This window comes from Pristiophorus japonicus, chromosome 2 (assembly GCF_044704955.1).
Source record: "Pristiophorus japonicus isolate sPriJap1 chromosome 2, sPriJap1.hap1, whole genome shotgun sequence".
Lineage (NCBI taxonomy): Eukaryota > Metazoa > Chordata > Chondrichthyes > Pristiophoridae > Pristiophorus > Pristiophorus japonicus.
This window is the reverse complement of record NC_091978.1, coordinates 39,937,966-39,957,907: the sequence shown is the minus strand read 5'-3', so window position 1 is coordinate 39,957,907 and position 19,942 is coordinate 39,937,966. Positions and strand designations below refer to the sequence as shown.

The 19,942-nt window shown below is 43.3% G+C and overlaps 1 protein-coding gene across 8 annotated transcripts in view; it reads left to right on the top strand.

The window, feature by feature from the left end:
- Positions 1-19,942, top strand: part of ctbp1 (C-terminal binding protein 1) — a 228,174-nt gene that overhangs the window by 89,887 nt on the left and 118,345 nt on the right. The window contains exon 1 of one of the 8 annotated variants that reach the window (XM_070866883.1): positions 8,453-8,467. The exons of the other annotated variants lie outside the window; for them this stretch is intronic. The gene's annotated coding sequence lies outside the window, so the exon portion shown is untranslated. Of the gene's footprint in view, positions 1-8,452; positions 8,468-19,942 lie in introns of those variants that run through there. 8 annotated transcript variants of the gene reach the window in all.

Genomic DNA, 19,942 nt, shown 5'->3' with positions numbered 1-19,942 from the left:
TTCTGAAGATGTCGCCAAGGGACAGCACATTATATACACATTAATAAAACACTGTATAATCAGATTGCTAATACATTTGAGAATCAGGCTATATATGTTTTATATATGTGTGTGTGTGTGTGTGTATATATTTTTTATATATAGGAAGGTCAGAGGAGAAGTGAAAAAGAAAATAAGAGGGGCAAAAAGAGGGTATGAGAATAGAATGGAAACCAACATAAACGGTAATCCGAAGGTCTTCTCGAGGCATATAAATAATAAAAGGATAGTAAGACGAGGGGTAGGGCCGATTCGGGATTATTTTTTACACAGCGAGTGGTTAAGATCTGGAATGCATTGCCTGAAAATGGAAAATTAAACAGTGCAATAAAAAAAATCATAACTTGCCAACCCCCACCTTCCAACGATTAAACAACTTTTACTCACATGGACCTCTTGAGCTCAGTTCTACTCTATTCCCTGATCTTTCAACCATCAGGTTGAGCCTTGATTCCTCCCTGAATTGAAATGAAGCATCCAAGAATTGCACTTGTGATCATACCCTCCGCTTCCCATCCTCATCCTCCGACTCTGGTCCTGCTTTCTGATGCCAGACAGGGACGAGCCTGCATCCTTCATTTCCCATGGAAAAAACCCAAGCTCACAGACTGATAATCAGTGCCTACCGTCCAGAAAGAACAAATTGACACTGACTGAACAAAATTATTCTGTTAATTGTCACATCAGGTGGGATCTTACTGAATCGGTGTGAGCTGCTTCTACTATCAGTCTCTGCCTCTCCCAAGTCATCAGTGGCCCATTTCTCCTGCATCCTCTATTGATTTAAAACAAATCCCACAAAAGTGCAAGACTATGCTGATTTGTTCCTGCTGTTTCTCTGCATCAACATAACCAGCAGTTGCGTCAAAATTTCTTCCGGCTGAGCTGAGTGGCAGATGCTTGGAGTCCACTGTGATGGTCAACAATTCCTTCTGTCACTTGAGTATCTTACTAAGTCATTCACATTAACGCTGGGCGTGAATAATGGCTGCATAAGCACAACTTCTGTGAAATTCCTTCCATGTTTCTTTTCTCCTGTCTTTTTTGTGCAGGTGAACGCAGCGTTAATTTGTCTAAAAACTTGGTACGGGTACTGCCTCCCCAGCACCAACCCAGACTCCTGAGGTAAACTTTTTGAGCTTGTATTTATTCCCCTCGGCATTTTACACCAAAGAATGACTCAAACATACCATTAATCTTGATTATGGATTGCAGTGGCTCATGACAAACAGTTTAAGCAAATCTTTGACATCTGGAGATGTACTTATTCAAGTTAGCCTTCCAAGTATACCTCATTCCCCTTTTTTTTCAGCGAAGAAGTCCCATTGCCTTGACAAATACCTCCTAATTAAATAATAATACATTGCCCATGTAACTGATTTATTGCCAAACGTTGTATCCTTAAATTCATGAGCAAAGCCACACGAAACGCACCAGCATTTTACTAAAATGATCAGAACTCTTTAAGAAAGCTGAATTTCCCAAGTGATGTGATGATTGTTCAAATTAATTTTTTTGTTTTTGCAATATCTGCATTTGTATCCAACTCCATAATTACAGTTTGACAGTCAAAGTACCTGAGTCTTGCTTTTATAACAATTAATTTTTAAATGATCTTACATTTTTCTGTGCAAGATCAAAATCGCCTAAACTTGCATTATTTATAAAATGCGAATGCAGCATTTTTCTAACGCAAGCATAACCAAATCTCTGCATGTGTAATCTTGCATCAAAAGCTAAGCGAACAATTGTGCGGCAACTAACTAATTTTTCACTGTAAACCTCCAGGTATCTAAATATATTTTACAGCATTTTGCAGTTGCGAGTATAGTTCACTTTTTAATTGGATCGTAAACATTTTCAATAACTGAAATGTGTAAATGATGGATGTGAATATTTTTTAAACTTAATATTGGTATGTAGTAACATTGTTACAAAACTCCCTTACACTTTGTTAGTTATAGTAAGACCTTGTAGCATTTTCTATGCCCAAAGGTTCATTTTGAAATCTACCTTGTTGCCTACAGACACAGCTGTATTTGAAACTTTATTTTCTCTCGTCTGAAAACTGACTCTGCGCTGGGGTACAGTTCCATGTGTGTCAGTCACCTTCCGACGCATCGTACAAGTGCCATTATTTATGTGTTTGCTTTATGGCAGAATGAATCTGTGGAATACCCGACCACAGGTGGCATTGCAGCAGAATCGAATCTTGCCCCCATGACGAATGTGTATTTCCAGAAGGGATCAGTAGCAGGAATACTATTCTTTCCCCTCACTAACCCAGGGTACTGAGACCAATTCTTTAAAATGTATTCATTCACGGGATGTGGGCGTCGCTGGCTAAGGGGAACGTGGAGGTGCTGGTGTTCCTATGCGCCTGCTGCCCTTATTCATCTAGGTGGTAGAGGTCGCAGGTTTGGGAGGTGCTGTTGAAGAAGCCTTGCCGAGTTGCTGCAGTGCATCTTGTAGTTGGTACACACTGCAGCCATATTGCGCCGATGGTGGAGGGAGTGAATGTTTAAGGTGGTGGATGGGGTGCCAATCAAGCGGGCTGCTTTGTCCTGGGTGCTGTCGAGCTTCTGAGTGTTGGAGCTGCAATCATCCAGGCAAGTGGAGAGTATTCCATTACACGCCTGACGTGCCTTGTCGATAGTGGAAAGGCTTTGGGAAGTCAACAGGTTAGTCACTTGCTGCAGAATTGTACTCTTGTAGCCACAGTATTTATGAATAAACAGCTTCTGTCAGAGCTGCTCTTTTAGTAATTATTTATGTGGCTCGTCCAGTTAAGTTTGTGGTCAGTGGTGACCGCCCCAGGATGTTACAGTGGGGGATTCGATGCTGGTAATGGTATTGAATGCCAAGAGGAGGTGTTAGACACTCTTGTTGGGGATGGTCATTGCCTGGCACTTGTGTGGTGACAGTGTTACTTGCCACTTATCAGCCCAAGCCTCGATGTTGTGCAAATCTTGCCGCACTTCTTCATTACCTGAGGAATTACGAATAGAACTGAATATTGCAATCCGTGAACATCCCCACTTCTGACCTCCATGATAGAGAGAAGGTCGTTGATGAAGCAGCTGAAGATGGTTTGGGCCAAGGACACTGCCCTGAAGAACTCTCACAGCATTGTCCTGGGGCTGAGATGTAACACTCCCCTCACCTCTAGAATTCAGCTCTTTTTGGACAAAGCCTGTAATGATGTCTGGAGCTGAGTGGTCCTGGCGGAACCAAACTCAAGATTGGTGGATAGGTTATTGGTGAATAAGTGCTGCTTGATACCACTGTTGACAACACCTTCCATTACTTTGCTGATGATTGAGAGTACAGTAATTGGCTGGATTGTGGCCGGATTGGATTTGTTCTTTTTGTGGACTGGACGTACCTGGGCAATTTCCACTTTGCCAGATAGATGCTAGTGTTGTAGCTGTACTGGAACAGCTTGGCTAGAGGCATGGACTAATTCTGGAGCATAAGTCTTCAGCACGACAGCAGGGATTTTTTCGGGGACCAATTCCTTTCCTGTATCCAGTGTGTTCAACTGTTTCTTGATATCTCATGGAGTGAATCGAATTGGCTGAAGACTGGCTTCTGTGATGGTGTGGAGGAAAACGAGATCGATCATCCACTTTGCACTTCTGGCTGAAGATGGATGTAAACACTTGTCTTTTGCACTCAGGCTTTTTCTGGACATGACATGACATACCAGGGCAATTTTCCACTTTGTCAGGTAATTGTTGAATGGTCCACCACCACCCATGATTGGATGTGGCCGGACTGCAGAGCTTTGAGTTGATCAGTTTGTTGTGGGATTGCTGATCACTGTCTATAGCATCGTGCTTTCGCTGTTCAGCATGCATGTTACTCCTTTTGTTGTAGCATCACCAGGTTGGCACTTCATTTTTAGGTATGCCTGCTGATACTCCTGGCATGTTCTTCTACACTCCTCATTGAACCAGGGTTGGTTCCATTACTTGATGGTAATGGTAGAGTGAGGGATATGCCGGGCCATGATGTTACAGATTGTGGTGGAATACAATTCTAATGATGGCCCACAATGCCTCATGGGTGCCCAGTTTTGAGCTGCTGGATCTGTTCTGAAAATATATTTAACATGATGGTTGTGCCACATAACACGATGGAGGATGTCCTCAGTGTGAAGATGGGACTTCCTCTCCACAATGACTGCCTAGTGATTACGCCTACCAATTCTGTCATGGCAGATGCAACTGCGATAGGTAGATTTGGTGAGGACAAGGTCAAGTCGGTTTTTCCCTTGTGTTGGTTCTCTCACCATCTGATGCACACCCAGTTTGGCACCTGTGTTCTTCAGGACTAGGCCAGCTCAGTCAGTGGTGATGTAACTGAGCCACTTTTCGTGATGGACATTGAAGCGCCCCAGACACGGTACATTCTGTACCCCTGCAACATTATTACATTATTACTGGTACCCTGATTCATCACTCAACCTCCTTAGTATGTATTCATCCATGCCTTTGTTGCCTCCAGACCCAACTGTTCAAATTACTCATGGCTGACCACCTACGCTCTCTAAAGTTAAGCTCATCAAAACTCTGCTGCCCATACACTAAGTCCCGTTCACCCATCAATCCCGTGCTTGCGGATAGTAAAACCTACCTCTTTTACCAAGCTTTTGCTCACCTGTCCTAATATCTCCTGATGTGGCTCTGTTAAATTTTGTTTGATAACACTCCCGTGAAACGCTTTGGGACATTTTGCTATGTTAAAGTCGCTATATAAATACAAGTTGTTGTCAACTAAATTTGTCATTGAATCATAGACGTTCTTACCTTTTTTGCAGCTTGAGCCAATTGCAATACTGTATAATCAAACGACCAAGCCATTATTATAGTCAGTTAAAGGAAATTTAACATCCGGCCTGACTACGCCAATTTCATCTCTGATACATGGGTTCACTGCCATGTTTAAGTACAGCCACTGACTGGTACCTCAGAGTGACATTCTATGGTATTTCTGAGGTTATTCCTTAAAGAAGAAACATAATTTAATATTACAAATTCAAACTGTAGCTGAAAATAATGGCCCTGAATTTGCTGTTGGCGGCATGGCTGAGGAGTATGCTGCCGACATCCGAATGAAATATGCACTTAGCAGATGTGAAGCCCCCAAGTTGCTTCGAAAGGCTGCAGAATTGTGTGTAGTGTCGTGGCCTACTGATTCCAGGGACACACCGTTGTGCGTATGCCAACCTGGGATCACGTGGACTGGTGCTCCTTCCTGACTCTTAGCCAATCAAGAAACAGGAGATTGCTGATTTGCCTGCAACTCATTTTAAACAATTCGGTAGCCAGAAATTTTATTGTAATTTATTGATAAAAATCATTGCAGTAGCATTTAATACACAAACCAAGATTTCACCATTAATGCAATTCGATCAAACAATCAAAGTCTTCATACTTTTTACTGAAGATGTCCTTAAAACCATAAATCTCGATTTTAGGATGCTTTTTATGGGGTGTAGCTTAAAGCTAGCTCAAAATTAATTCAATTTTCTCATTCCCCATCCCTTACACTGTGCAGCAGACTCCTGCGCCTGTTTGCACCAGCCGTAAAAATTTCCAGCATAAATGACGCGCAGCAGGTAGGAAATTAGCGGCAACTTTTTGCCAGCACGTTGATTTTAAATGGGTCGGTAAAATGTGCAGCGAACCCGATGCGGAGTCGGAACTTGACCAATTGCAAGTTCGGGGTAATGCGCATGCGGAAATCCCGAACTTGCGGTCAATTTTAAAGGAGGTACACCAATTGTAAATTCAGGGCCAGAGTGAATCACTGGAGAAACAATGTAAAAAGTTATAATTCAGTTCTTGGTATCATGTTTGAAATTCCAAGTGGATTTCATTAAAGCTGAAAGGGGTAAGCTGTAAGCCTTCATTTATTAAATTCTTTACATTGCTGAATATCTTTTGCACCTTTCAATGCCGACCTGTTATTAATTATGTAGTGTAATAGAGCTCCCCCTAGATTGTGTGCGCATTAGGTCCGTGCAGCAGAGCAGGTCTCCAGTCATCCTGGTTAACCCTTGCCACTGGATAAAGGACTAGCTCTGTCGAGCCCGTGTGGTGGCTGATGTGCACCGGCCACCACACATTAAAAAAAATCCACGCACAGGCATCTTCCACCCCCTCAATTGGAGTTCAGGACTGGCACATCGGGTCCTTCATTGAAACATCTGTGAACTCTTGTGGAAGCAAGTCATCCTCGTTTGAGGGACCGCCTATGATGATATGTAGAACCAGCACATGGGCAAGTTTTTACAAGAATATGCCCTATCCCATTCTATGCTGAGAAGAATACTAAACAAATTAGGTCATTACTCTGCTTGTGCTGTTTGGTTTTAAAAAAACTAGCATTACATTTCATATTGAGTCAAGATGCCGTGTGCATTGGGTAGTATGTAATGGGCCTTTTGTGTGTTGAGCTTTTTTGTGCAGTATTTTGTCATTCATCCTATATTTTGCTAAAGGCTACAAAGCCATGCTATGTACATGAAACTGAGTTTTTGTATTTAAGGTTTTTTTTGAGAAGTACAAGATGAATCATCAGTCGGAACATATAAGACACGTAAACGTTGTTGGATAGGTTTTACCAGATGGTTACAAACTAATGGAAACTGATAGTTTTGTACGATTTTGATTATATTTTCAGGCAACCGATGACCCATTTCGTTGGAGTATTCTTTCTGTTCTGTGAATCAGGAACACATGGAAGAGATTCATTTCCACTAGTATTAATTTCATTTATTTCTTTTTCAAATCTACAATCCAAAATAAATTTCAAACTGGACTTAGGCCATGTTATGTATAAGAAATCTTAGCAGGCTTGAATAAAATTTGCATTCTGATTTCCTCTAGAAAGCAACTTTTGCTTGTCTCAACTGGGATTATCTGTTGCGGGGAACAAAAAGTAGTCGAGTGGATTCCCTTCTTTCCTTTACTTTTTGAGCACATTTTAAGACCCAACTAGGAAATTGTAGTGGATGTTAGTTTTAATAAAATAACAGCTTTCTGTTAGATCTTTCTTTAAACTGTTCTAATTGTCATGAAGAATTGACTGACCTATCGCTGAGACTGGAACTTAGTGCTTTCTATGCTTTATCTTTTAAATCATTTTCTAATGCTTTTTAAATTGACACTAAAATTTATTTACTTGTGCATACATCAGTACACCTTTTTGATAATCAGCTCAGTGAAATTCAGTTCAAGGAGCTGTGCTATTTTTTCCTTGCTTCCTGTTTTCACATCCTAAATAAATTAGGATTGGTCCTGGTCGGTAATTTTCCAATTTAGAGACGAGGTGGGATTCTTTTGTAAGGATTTTGGTGTTATCTTAAATACAGTTTATCTTTGTCATTTCTAACCTGAAATAACCATGTATAGTGAAAACATGTGATGGATTTTCAACCTTTAGTAATGAAAAATTCAACCTCTTATATGTCGTATCTTATGGTACAGCTAGAAGAACAATGCATTCTTGCCTACTGAAGCCAGGATTATATGTCACTGTGTTTTGTCAGGAATTCTATGAATATTCAATGAGAATTTTAACGTACTGTCATCACGAAAGCAATTGGAGTGTAGCTGCATTAAACACATTGTCTTCTCTTTTTGGCTGAAATATGTTGCCTTGTCCATGCATTGACCTTACTGTATTAGAAATCTTTCTTCAGTGATTGGTTAGAGCAATTTCAAAGATGCGCACAAATGAATGATGTAAATTTGCTTTTGGTAATCTGTTAATTTCCCTCCGGTAATCTGTTAATTTCCCTCCTAGCCGTGCAGTATGTGGAGTAAGTAACTTCACTAATATCTGCAATATAAAGGTAATGAGCTTTGTCATTTTTAACAAAGCAAGCTACGCTATATTTGTACCAACGTAGCTAGCCTGACGCAAAAAGCATAATTAGAATAATTCAATGATCGTTATCAAAAACAGTTTATATAGGGGGAAAATATGATGGCAGAAATCTGGACTGTCGTGAATCTTTTTCACATGGCAATTCTCAAAATAATCATTTTACAAATAAATATAAGTTGTGCACATTTGGGGCTCAATTTTCCCCAGTGATTTGCACCGTTTTTTGGCGCGCACCACTTTTTTTTGGCCTAAGTTTTTAAAAAAAAAATGTAAGTTTCCTCAATCAGTTTGCACCAGCGTAACTCAGTTAGTAAAGATTTTTTTAGGTTAGTTTTTTTGAGTCAAAGGGGGCGTAACCTGCCACCCGCGCCAATCCTGGCCAGTTAGGCAAGTTTGGCCAGCTCAGAGTTACTCCAGTTCTCATGCCGGTGTATGTGTCCTCTGTAGAAAAACCTTCTGGTGAGTTAAGAAAATTGGCACGGGTAAGTAACGCAGCACAGCAGATGCCCGGACAGCGACAGCAGGAGAGGTAAGAGAGAGTGCGGGGGGAAGCCTTTCGGGTTTAGTTAAGTACAGGGACCGGGAGAGAGGAGGCCATTCGGCCAGGGATAGGTGCGGGGATTAGCACCAGGAGGCCCTTCGGCCTGGGATAGGAGTGGGAACCGGGTACCGCCGATGGGGTGGGGGGGACACTTTAATAATTTAATGGAGATAAGTTGCTGCAATGTTTAATGTGCTTGTGCTTGGTAAGTTGCTGTAATGTGCTTGTGCTTGGTTGCTGTGAGCTGGCTGTACGTGTCACTTTGCAGCCTCAGTCCGCATTATGTCCCTGGTTACTGTAGCAACCTGATCTTTTGGCGCAGATCAAGGCTTCACCCCCAAAACTAAACGAGAGGAAGAAATCAAACTGGGAAACTTGGAAGATTTTTTTTTGGCATGCTTGGCGGGGGGGGGGGCCCCCATAAAACTGGCATAACTCTTCAAGTACGCCAAAAAACACTTGGGGGAAAATTGAGCCACATTAATGTATGTACCACCAGAGTTCTTAGTAACTGAGTAATTTGATTCATCGTTCTCCATTGTTAACTCAGCAAAATTTTGCCTTTCACAGATAAGCAAGGTTGTCAAGTCAAGAGTATGTTTGATTTGCTTGGTGCTGATGGTTTTTTTCATTAATAAAAGGAATTTTTGATTGAAAGTGGCTACTTGAATCAAATTGAGAAGAAACTGCCAGAGCCATGGATATAAAATTATCTATGGAGGGCTGTCTGTAGTGATTATTGTTTTACAAGCTCCATTGACTTGTATGCTGTGTGAAACTCTCGACTAAATGCGAGCTTTTCTAATCTAAAATAGAAAATGTGCTCAGATGCCAGCCGTCTACTTTAATTTGACAGCAAGTACTCGCGCCAAGTCTACTGAAGGGAATTGTTAACTTAAACTTGCTTTATATATTTGGCTTGAGGGCAAAATAATAACTAGTAGCATCAATTCTACAAGAACTGCACTTAAAAACGGAACGGCTGTCTGTGGGGAGTACTTTTGTTTAAAGCACTCTCCATTTCATGAAAGGAAAAAATTAGTCACGAGAAAATTTTGATTGACTTTTTTTTTTACACTGTTCATGTTCCAGAGTGGTGTAGCCTACTCTGCCATTCCTTCATCGAGCCTACTGCACCTTTCACTAGGATTATGGCTGATCTTGTATCTCGACTCCACTTTCCGACCATATCCTTTGATTCCCTTTGTATCTAAAAATCTATTGATTTTCGTCTTTGACTATACTCAATGACTGAGAATCCACATCATAGCCTGTCTCCTCTCCTGCCTCAGCTCACCTGGTACGGAATTCCTCATCCATGCTTTTGTTGCTTCTAGACTTGACTATTCTGGCCTTGCATCTTCCACCCTCCACAAACTTGAACTCATCCAAAACTCTGCTGCCCGTATCCTAAATCGCACCATCACCCCTGTGCTCGCTGACCTACATTGGCTCCTGGTCTGGCCACGCCTCTATTTTTAAAAATTCTCATCCTTGTTTTCAAATCCCTCCAGGGTCTCATCCTTCCCTATCTCTAATGTCTTCCAACTGTACAACCCTCAGATCATCTACACTCCTCCAATTCTGGCCTCTTGCGCATCCCCGATTTATAATCGTTCCCCATTGGCAGCTGTGCCATCAGCTGCCTAGGCACAAAGCTCTGGAATTCCCTCTCTCAAAACCCCTCCGCCCCTTAAAATCCACCTCTTATGGCCTGGTGTCATTTTGTTTGAAAACACTCCCGTGAAATACTTTGTAATGTTTTACTATGCTAAATGTGCTTTATAAATGCAGGTTATTGTTATTGCCGCACTGAGTTACATCTCATCCTTTTTATCCTAATGTCACCCACTCCCTTTGCCCCACCAGTGGCAGTTGTACCTTCAGTCATCTCGGTCCCACGGATCATATTGCCACCCTCATTTGTTTAGCCTTTGCATACAAATTGATACGCAAATGGATAATTGACTGCCAAAAGCCCAAGCTATGCAAGGACCATGTAAAACATGAGGGGAGCAGTTTTTGTCTTCAGGTATAAATCAGATCTAGTTTGGTATGCAGTGCCTTAAATCTCAAGTGTAAATGCCACACATTTTCCAATCTAACCTCCATTTGCATAGTTATTCACAACTCCAGGTGCAAACTCGTGAGTCTAGGGGTGACACGCTGGTAGGAGAGAAAAATTGTGTTCAAATAAAATTAGGGATGGAGACTATTCGAGGGGGGAAATTTAGAAAGATTTTAGAGAAGATCAAAGGCAACTTAGCCACTTGGCAACCTTGGCCTCGGCTGATGGAGCAGAGGATTAAGATCAGGTAGGGCAGGATAAAGGAGAAGATCCCCTAGGTGCAGACAAGTTGAGACATGGCCTCGCACCTGGTCTTCTGTTTGATTTGATTGTTGCTGAAGACGAGTACAATTCCTGCACGTGGGCAAACCTTGTGCTGCATGGTAGCTACGGTTGTTCTTGCAGCAGATGGCTCAACTCAGCATCAGCCCCTATGCTGCCCCAGTCCCTGAGAGGACATGCTGCAGCAGCTATTTCCAAGTTGGTCCGCAAGGGCCCACAAAAATGGTTGGTGCCATCTTGGTCGGTGATGTCAAATGGGCAATGTTGGCTCCTACTCACCCTATCATGCCTTTCATGCAGTACACTGTAAAGTATGACCCAGGGTGATTGGAGAGCTTCTGAACAACTTTACAGAGTAAGTGCTAGACAGGCAAGTTGCATCTCATTGCAATGCCACAGGAGATCTGCTGGTGCAGTCAAGTTTGGGAAGAGGACCCTCCTCCAGTAATGCCTTTTGAAAGCGAGGCTGTGTTACTTTTCCCTCTGCAGATGTACCGGTCTGGATGGCATTGGGAGAGCAGAGGCTGAGACTCTGAGGCTGCCCGGCATTCCTCCACAGCTCCTCATCTTCCTCTGTGCATATCAGCTCCGAGGATTCCTCTGGTGCCAATAAATAGAACCTTGGGCAAAAAAAAACAACTTGTAGCACCTTCACAAAGACTCATTAAAAACCTGTGTCTGACGCCTGCTCCAGGCCCAATTGGAATATATAGCGGGGCCCAAAATCAGCAGAGATCTGGCAGAACTGATTTCTTCACCTCTACCTCCCTCTTAGCAGCCCAATTCTAGGCGCTAACACAACAAAAATTGGCTCTGTGGACTTGATCCCTGTGTACATGTGTGCATACCTAACTTTAAGTATAATCTAACATTTTGTGTTAACAAAAGAACATAAGAAATAAAAGCAGGAGTAGACCATTCAGCCTCTCGAGCCTTCTCCGCCATTCACTGAGATCCTGGCTGATCTTCTACCTCAACTCTACTTTCCTGAACTATCCCCATATCCCTTGATTCCCTTAATATCGAAGTGTTACTGGGACAGGTATATATAATTTTAAGGAAGCCAACTTTGAGGGAAGAGCTCCAGCTAACACTGGGGAAGAGTAGGTTGGATATATTTCATGAAGACATTAGTGGGGGTGAAGCCATACTGCTGAACATGCAAAATAAATGTGCACAGAAGATGACTCGGGGCTGGAATTTCATCGGCCGTTCTGCCGCGTTTTTCAGTGGTATTCCTTGTTTTCAGTGGAAAAACCACCCGGTGGGAGTTTCATCGAAGTGTTCCGCTGGCGGTTTCGAAATACCGCTGGGGAATGGACCGCTGGCGTGCATCACTGGAAAAATCGCTTCCGCCCGAGTTTGGTGGTAGCGGTGATCCGTAGTTGTCAAAGAAAAACGCCGAGGAGAAACCAGCCAGATCAGCCCTTTGATTAGTGATAGGTATGAAACCCTGCAAAAAAAAGTCAGTTAAAGTTTTTAAACAAAAATTACTTTGCAGCAAGTCACTGAAAAAGGGTCCTGTGAATGTTTTTTGCAATTTAAAATTTCCCCCCCCCCCCCCCAACTCGTAGCCTTGGACTAAATTTGACGAGAATCGCATTTTCCACCACGTGCAACCGAGATTTTTTCCACCGGGCGGATTTTTTTCCATTTTTTGATTAATTTTCCGCCGTTCTTAATAGAATAATCATAGCGTTTTTTTGGGCGGTAAACCAGTGGTGGCGGTTTTTGATCAAAATCCAGCCTTAAACAAACATGCTCCGAAATGCATCGACAGAGTAAACTGAAGTGAAATGAGGAAGACGAATGAACATGAGATCTTGCAGGGAGAAAGATGATGGCAAACATTGGAATGAACATAAGAACATAAAAATTAGGAACAGGAGTAGGCCATCTAGCCCCTCGAGCCTGCTTCGCCATTCAATAAGATCATGGCTGTGGACTCAGCTCCACCTACCCGCCCTCTCCCCGTAACCCTTAATTCCCTTATTGGTTAAAAATCTATCTATCTGTGACTTGAATACATTCAATGAGCTAGCCTCAACTGCTTCCTTGGGCAGAGAATTCCACAGATTCACAACCCTCTGGGGGAAGAAATTCCTTCTCGACTCGGTTTTAAATTGGCTCCCCCGTATTTTGAGGCTGTGCCCCCTAGTTCTAATCTCCCCGACCAGTGGAAACAACCTCTCTGCCTCTATCTTGTCTATCCCTTTCATGATTTTAAATGTTTCTATAAGATCACCCCTCATCCTTCTGAACTCCAACGAGTAAAGACCCAGCCTACTCAATCGATCATCATAAGGTAACCCTCTCATCTCCGGAATCAGCCTAGTGAATCGTCTCTGTACCCCCTCCAAAGCTAGTATATCCTTCCTTAAGTAAGGTGACCAAAACTGCACGCAGTACTCCAGGTGCGGCCTTATCAATACCCTGTACAGTTGCAGCAGGACCTCCCTGCTTTTGTACTCCATCCCTTGCAATGAAGGCCAACATTCCATTCGCCTTCCTGATTATCTGCTGCACCTGCAAACTAACTTTTTGGGTTTCATGCACAAGGACCCCCAGGTCCCTCTGCACCCCAGCATGTTATAATTTCTCCCCATTCAAATAATAATCCCTTTTACTGTTTTTTTTTTTTTCCCCAAGGTGGATGACCTCACACTTTCCAACATTGTATTCCATCTGCCAAACCTTCGCCCATTCGCTTAACCTATCCAAATCTCTTTGCAGCCTCTCTGTGTCCTCTGCACAACCCGCTTTCTCACTAATCTTTGTGTCATCTGCAAATTTTGTTACACTACACTCTGTCCCCTCTTCCAGGTCATCTATGTATATTGTAAACAGTTGTGGTCCCAGCACCGATCCCTGTGGCATACCACTAACCACCGATTTCCACCCGAAAAGGACCCATTTATCCCGACTCTCTGCTTTCTATTCGCCAGCCAATTCTCTATCCATGCTAATACATTTCCTCTGACCTTTTGTGTGGCACCTTATCGAATGCCTTTTGGAAATCTAAATACACCACATCCATCGGTACACCTCTATCCACCATGCTCGTTATATCCTCAAAGAATTCCAGTAAATTAGTTAAACATGATTTCCCCTCTATGAATCCATGCTGCGTCTGCTTGATTGCACTATTCCTATCGAGATGTCCCACTATTTCTTCCTTAATAGTTTCAAGCATTTTCCCCACTACAGATGTTAAACTAACCAGCCTATAGTTACCTGCCTTTTGTCTGCCCCCTTTTTTTAAACAGAGGCATTACATGAGCTGCTTTCCAATCCGCTGGTACCTCCCCAGAGTCCAGAGAATTTTGGTAGATTATAACGAATGCATCTGCTATAACTTCCGCCATCTCTTTTAATACCCTGGGATGCATTTCATCAGGACCAGGGGACTTGTCTACGTTGAGTCCCATTAGCCTGTCCAGCACTACCCCCCTAGTGATAGTGATTGTCTCAAGGTCCTCCCTTCCCACATTCCTGTGACCAGCAATTTTTGGCATGGTTTTTGTGTCTTCCACTGTGAAGACCGAAGCAAAATAATTGTTTAAGTTCTCAGCCATTTCCACTTTTCCCATTATTAAATCCCCCTTCTCATCTTCTAAGGGACCAACATTTACTTTAGTCACTCTTTTTTCCATTTTATATATCTGTAAGAGCTTTTACTATCTGTTTTTATGTTTTGCGCAAGTTTACCTTCGTAATCTATCTTTCCTTTCTTTATTGCTTTTTTAGTCATTCTTTGCTGTCGTTTAAAATTTTCCCAATCCTCTAGTTTCCCACGAACCTTGGCCACCTTATACGCATTGGTCTTTGATTTGATACTCTCTATTTCCTTGGTTATCCACGGCTGGTTATCCCTTCTCTTACCGCCCTTCTTTTTCACTGGAATATATTTTTGTTGCGCGCTATGAAAGAGCTCCTTAAAAGGATATAAATACATTCAAAAACTGTAAAAGGCTGGTCACAGGAGCAAGAAGAAATTGGACTATGAGCATTGCTGCAGCCACCAAACATAACGAGGATTCTTTTCAGTACTATAACAATCAGAAGGCAGAGAAGAGCTGAATATCTTAATTGATGCTAATGGGGCCCAAACTGAGGATGGTGGGGAAAAAAAAAGCTTGTGTATCAAATAATTATTTCAAGTAGCCACTAGGGAAGTTGCAGCCCCTCTATCCATAATTAGTGACAGTTCAAGTAGAATTAGCAGTTTCAACATTAATTGGTGGAGGTCTGCCCAAGAAAATAAGTTAACAAGGAAGGATGGTAGTTACCCGAGGATACTGAGCAAGTCGAGGGGCAGGATTTATGAGGGAACCAATGAATGGTAGGAGGTTCAAAGTATATGATGAGGATTTGAGCAGGCCCCACATTCAAAGCAGGGGCCGTTGCCAGTCACCGTGTCCACATCCCTCCCCCCCCCCCCCCCCCTCAGCCTCAGCCAACTCTAAACTGGGTGCCTCAGTATGAGCCGATCTGTACTTGGACTTCACACATCAAAACCGGCCGACCTGAACCAAACTAAGACATTACATAAAGGGCAGCAGGCTTGGTGTTTGGGGCACTTCTCACAAGGCACATCATTCTAAACACAGCTCAGCACCAACATTTCTCAACCACGCCCTGGGCTCTGTCTCAATAAAGGAGAATTTTCATCAAGATTCGGATCCCCCGGTGCTGCTGCTTGTAATGTATGTACCTGTGAGTATTCTCAGGTTTGTAGAGCTGTTGAGTTGAGAGTGGCTTAGCCATTCATGTGATGTTCACAGGACTCAATAAACCCCAGCCAGTTGGGTTCGGGGGATCCACGATGATGCAGGTGTTGTGAGCCTGGTGGATAAACTGGTAATGTATAGTGTAATTATACAGTTTGCTAATTAAACCAACTAGTTTTTAATCGCAATGTGTTGATATGAGTTCTTAAGAAAAGATCCCTTGAAACAAATACATTACATTGCTCTACCCTGCAACCAATCCACCCCCCGCCCCCATGCTTTTGTATTCCTACTTTTCAAATAATGATCCCCCTCACTTTGAAATGAAGTTTTAGTCTTTACCTCAATAGCCACATGTGGTGCAGCATATGGTCTAATAGCCCTCCATTCAAGAACCTTCATTCTCCCTTCCCCCACCTGAATCCTTGCATTCTGTTCCCTATTTTTCTCACCAGTGGAAGCAATCTTTCACTGTTTACGCACAATAAGGTCCCCAGGTTTCACGAACCTTTTTACTGGCTGATCATTTCTCGGCACTGCTCCCTGTCACCACCACGCTGCTGCAGCTCCTAATTCAGCAGACAATGCTGGTCCTCACCCCCTCCCCATTCTCCCCCACCACTTGAGCCCCAATCCTCTGACCCCCCAGTCCACTTCTCTTCCCCGACTTCCCATCCTCCGCTCCCTCATTACCCAATCTGTCTTTGTCCCTGAACCCCTCCCATTCCCCATCTTCATCTTTCCCCCCGAGCTCCCATTTCTCAGTCCAACTTTCCTATTCCTCAGTCTCCCTCTTATCATTATTCAGTCTCCATCTATTCCCGTGAGCCCCATTCCCCAGTCTCCATCTCTCTCCCCGAGTCCCATTCCCCCATCTCCCCCATTCCCCCATCTCCCCCATTCCCCCATCTCCCCCCCCCTCCCCATTCCCCCATCTCCCCATCTCCCCCCCCCATTCTCCCATCTGCCCCCCATTCTCCCATCTCTTCCCCCCCCCCATTCTCCCATCTCTTTTCCCCCCCCCCATTCCCCCATCTCTTCCCCCCCATTCCCCCATCTCTTCCCCCCCATTCCCCCATCTCTTCCCCCCCATTCCCCCATCTCTTCCCCCCCATTCCCCCATCTCTTCCCCCCCATTCCCCCATCTCTTCCCCCCCATTCCCCCATCTCTTCCCCCCCATTCCCCCATCTCTTCCCCCCCATTCCCCCATCTCTTCCCCCCCATTCCCCCATCTCTTCCCCCCCATTCCCCCATCTCTTCCCCCCCATTCCCCCATCTCTTCCCCCCCATTCCCCCATCTCTTCCCCCCCATTCCCCCATCTCTTCCCCCCCCATTCCCCCATCTCTTCCCCCCCCATTCCCCCATCTCTTCCCCCCCCCATTCCCCCATCTCTTCCCCCCCCCCATTCCCCCATCTCTTTTCCCCCCCATTCCCCCATCTCTTCCCCCCCCATTCCCCCATCTCTCTCCCCGTTGGTTGACATCACCGAGCGGGAGACGACTCTGAGCAAGTGACTTGACCGAGTTGGGGGAGAGGAGTGGGAGGGTGCACTGCGGGAGAAATTTACAGTGTTAATGTCCTGGGCTGCTAGAGCAATCGCTGATTTGTGGGGAAACTCCCACCAAAAGTGGGAGGGTTGGTAACGCTAAAAGCCGGTGGGTGGAGTCCCTAGAAATTGTTGTTCCTGATTTACATTACAGAAGCTCAATGCAAACTGGTCAATTTGGAGAGGAGAATTTGAATCTGAGGATGCACCAGGGATGTACAGAATACATTAGATAAGCTGTGCAAGTGTAGACGATCAACAATTTGAGAGAGAATGTGAGATTACTTGCCCCAAGAATGTCATTTAACTTCCATTTACAAAGCTCCCTGCCCTTAATTCTTTATCTGACTCACTCAGTTTATTGAGCTTCCTTTATTTTATGTCTTTTAACTTCTTCATTTTAATTAAATTGGTCTCTTTTGTTCTGCTTCCCTGGAGAAGACCTAATGTGTTCTTTCTGGATGAGACCAATACATAAAATGGGGGAGGGAGGAGACGATGATCAGACAATTATCATGGAATCTGTTATGTATGTAAACACTACCACAGTGTAAGACTTGCCGCCAGGGGGCGCACCTGTGGGAGACGCAAGGGTCACCTGCATACCCTGGGCAAGCAGGTATAAAAGGCAGACTACCATGCTGCCTCCTCACTCTGGAGTTACAATAAAGAGACCAAGGTCAAAACAGTTTGAGCTTCAGATGTACAATCTTGTGGAGTTATTCTAAACATAACAGAATCCATATGATGCAAAACTCTTAAAGGAACACTGACTTAGTCTTCCCTGTGCATGTGGGATAAATGGACTTGAGTTTTTTTAGCAGGCTAAAGTTATTGAATATCTACACTTGTTCGCTGCTGGTTATTGCATAGTATTATATTACATACTGTATTTGCAGCACAGAAACAGACTATCTGGCCCAACAGGTCTCTGCTCCACATGAGCTTCCTCCCACCTTACTTCATGTCAGCTTATCAATGTATCCTTCTAGTCCTTTCTCCCTCATACTTATCGAGCTTCCCCATCAATGCTTCTATGCTAATTGCCTCAAGTTCCAAATTTTGTAATCAAATAGAGATACAGGCAGCTACTAAGTTTATGAAGTCTGTTTATTCTGTGCTGCCAGGGGAATTTAGATCTGATGTTTATGCTCACATTGGTGATGGGGTCACAATACTTGTAATTGGACCCCTCATAAGTTAGAACCATATGTGTGGAATTCAGGTGGTTGTGTCATCTGAAATGTTTCCCCCAGATAGCGATAAGACATTTTTTAGTAGCTGAGTAAATTGTTACCACATATTAAAATTGTAGTGCACCCAAAGTTTGTCTGGAATAACAATAACAAAGATTGTCCCAAAAGAATAAAATCGCAATAAACCTAATGAAAATCAAGTCAAACAATGAATTGGGCAAAAGCAAAATACTGCGGATGCTGGGAATCTGAAATAGAAACAGAAAATACTGGAAATACTCTGGTTAGGCAGCACCTGTGGAGAGAGAAACAGAGCTAACGTTTCAGGTCGATGACCCTTTGTCAGAACTGGATATAGAGATTTAACCAATTTTAAGCAAGGGCAGGGAAAGATGGGAAGGAAGGAAAGAACAAAAGGGAAAGTCTGTGATGGGGTGGCAGGCAGGAGAGATTAATGACAAAAGGGATAATACACATGTAGTACAAAGCAAAAGAGCAATTCAGGTGTGGCACAGGACTGGGTGCACATGCAGTTTTGTTCAGAAGACACTGGGACCAAATCATGAAATCAAGTTCATATTTACTCAGGTTTTTAATTATATAGCCTGCTGAGTTTTTAACTAAAAATTGTAACCGTGTAAAGCACTAATTGCATAGGTTAGAGTTTTGACCATTTAAAAAAAATATGTAATTGCAAAATGTTTAACGTATCAAACGATTGTGGAAACTATGAGGGGGAGCAGTTGTAAGGTAGTTGAGAGGTTTGGATAGCATCATCTGAATTCCATTGTCTAGCAGTTGTGACCAGTGCACGACATCAGAGTGATTGTTCAGAATGTTGACTCTCACATCGAGATGTGCCAGAATTGTTCCCTCGCTCACCCTCCAGGCCCTCCCTTGTTCTCCCTCTCTCGCAGACCCACCCCCAGATTAAGTTATGCTGTTAAGTTCTGCAGGACCTCCACGTCCTTGGCCTCGCCGGGTTCCTCGGGCGTTTCCGCACCCTCCTCATCTCCCCGTAAATATCGGGGTCAATGTTTTTGGTCTTTTGATGGTACTGAAGTCTGGCGTTTTCATCTGTGTTGTACTCCATTTTAGCAGATAACTCATGAGCAGTACTCAAGGAAGCAAAGCACACACAACGATCAAAAAACACATGCACTCTCCAAGTGCACGAACAATGGTGTCTATTATTCATTTTTCGATGAACTAATTAAAAAAGGAATTAGCCATATCTGAAATCCCAGTTTGTCACATGTGGCTAGTGGCTAAAGTGTTGTGCAACACCGGAATAGGGGATTATATCCTATTGTACTTTTAATCTGTTGGGTAAAGGTATGGGATTTATCATGGAATGTTGTTACCAAAGTATATATGAAAATAGTTTAAGGTCCCACTGCATTTTTATTTGAAACTAGAAATAATTAAACCCAGTTCATTGTATAGTAGATAATTAGTAGTTAAATGTGGATCCAGTGCGACCTGGTGTGTAGCTTTCGCAGTGAAATGTTGCACTTCAATTCAAACGTGACTGATGTTGAAAATTCCTCAAACTTCATCTCATTGCCACGTGGCCATGTTGTCCGAAGATGCATTGTGCAGAGCTCCATTTTGGTGGTCGAGGGAATCGCCAGGAAAA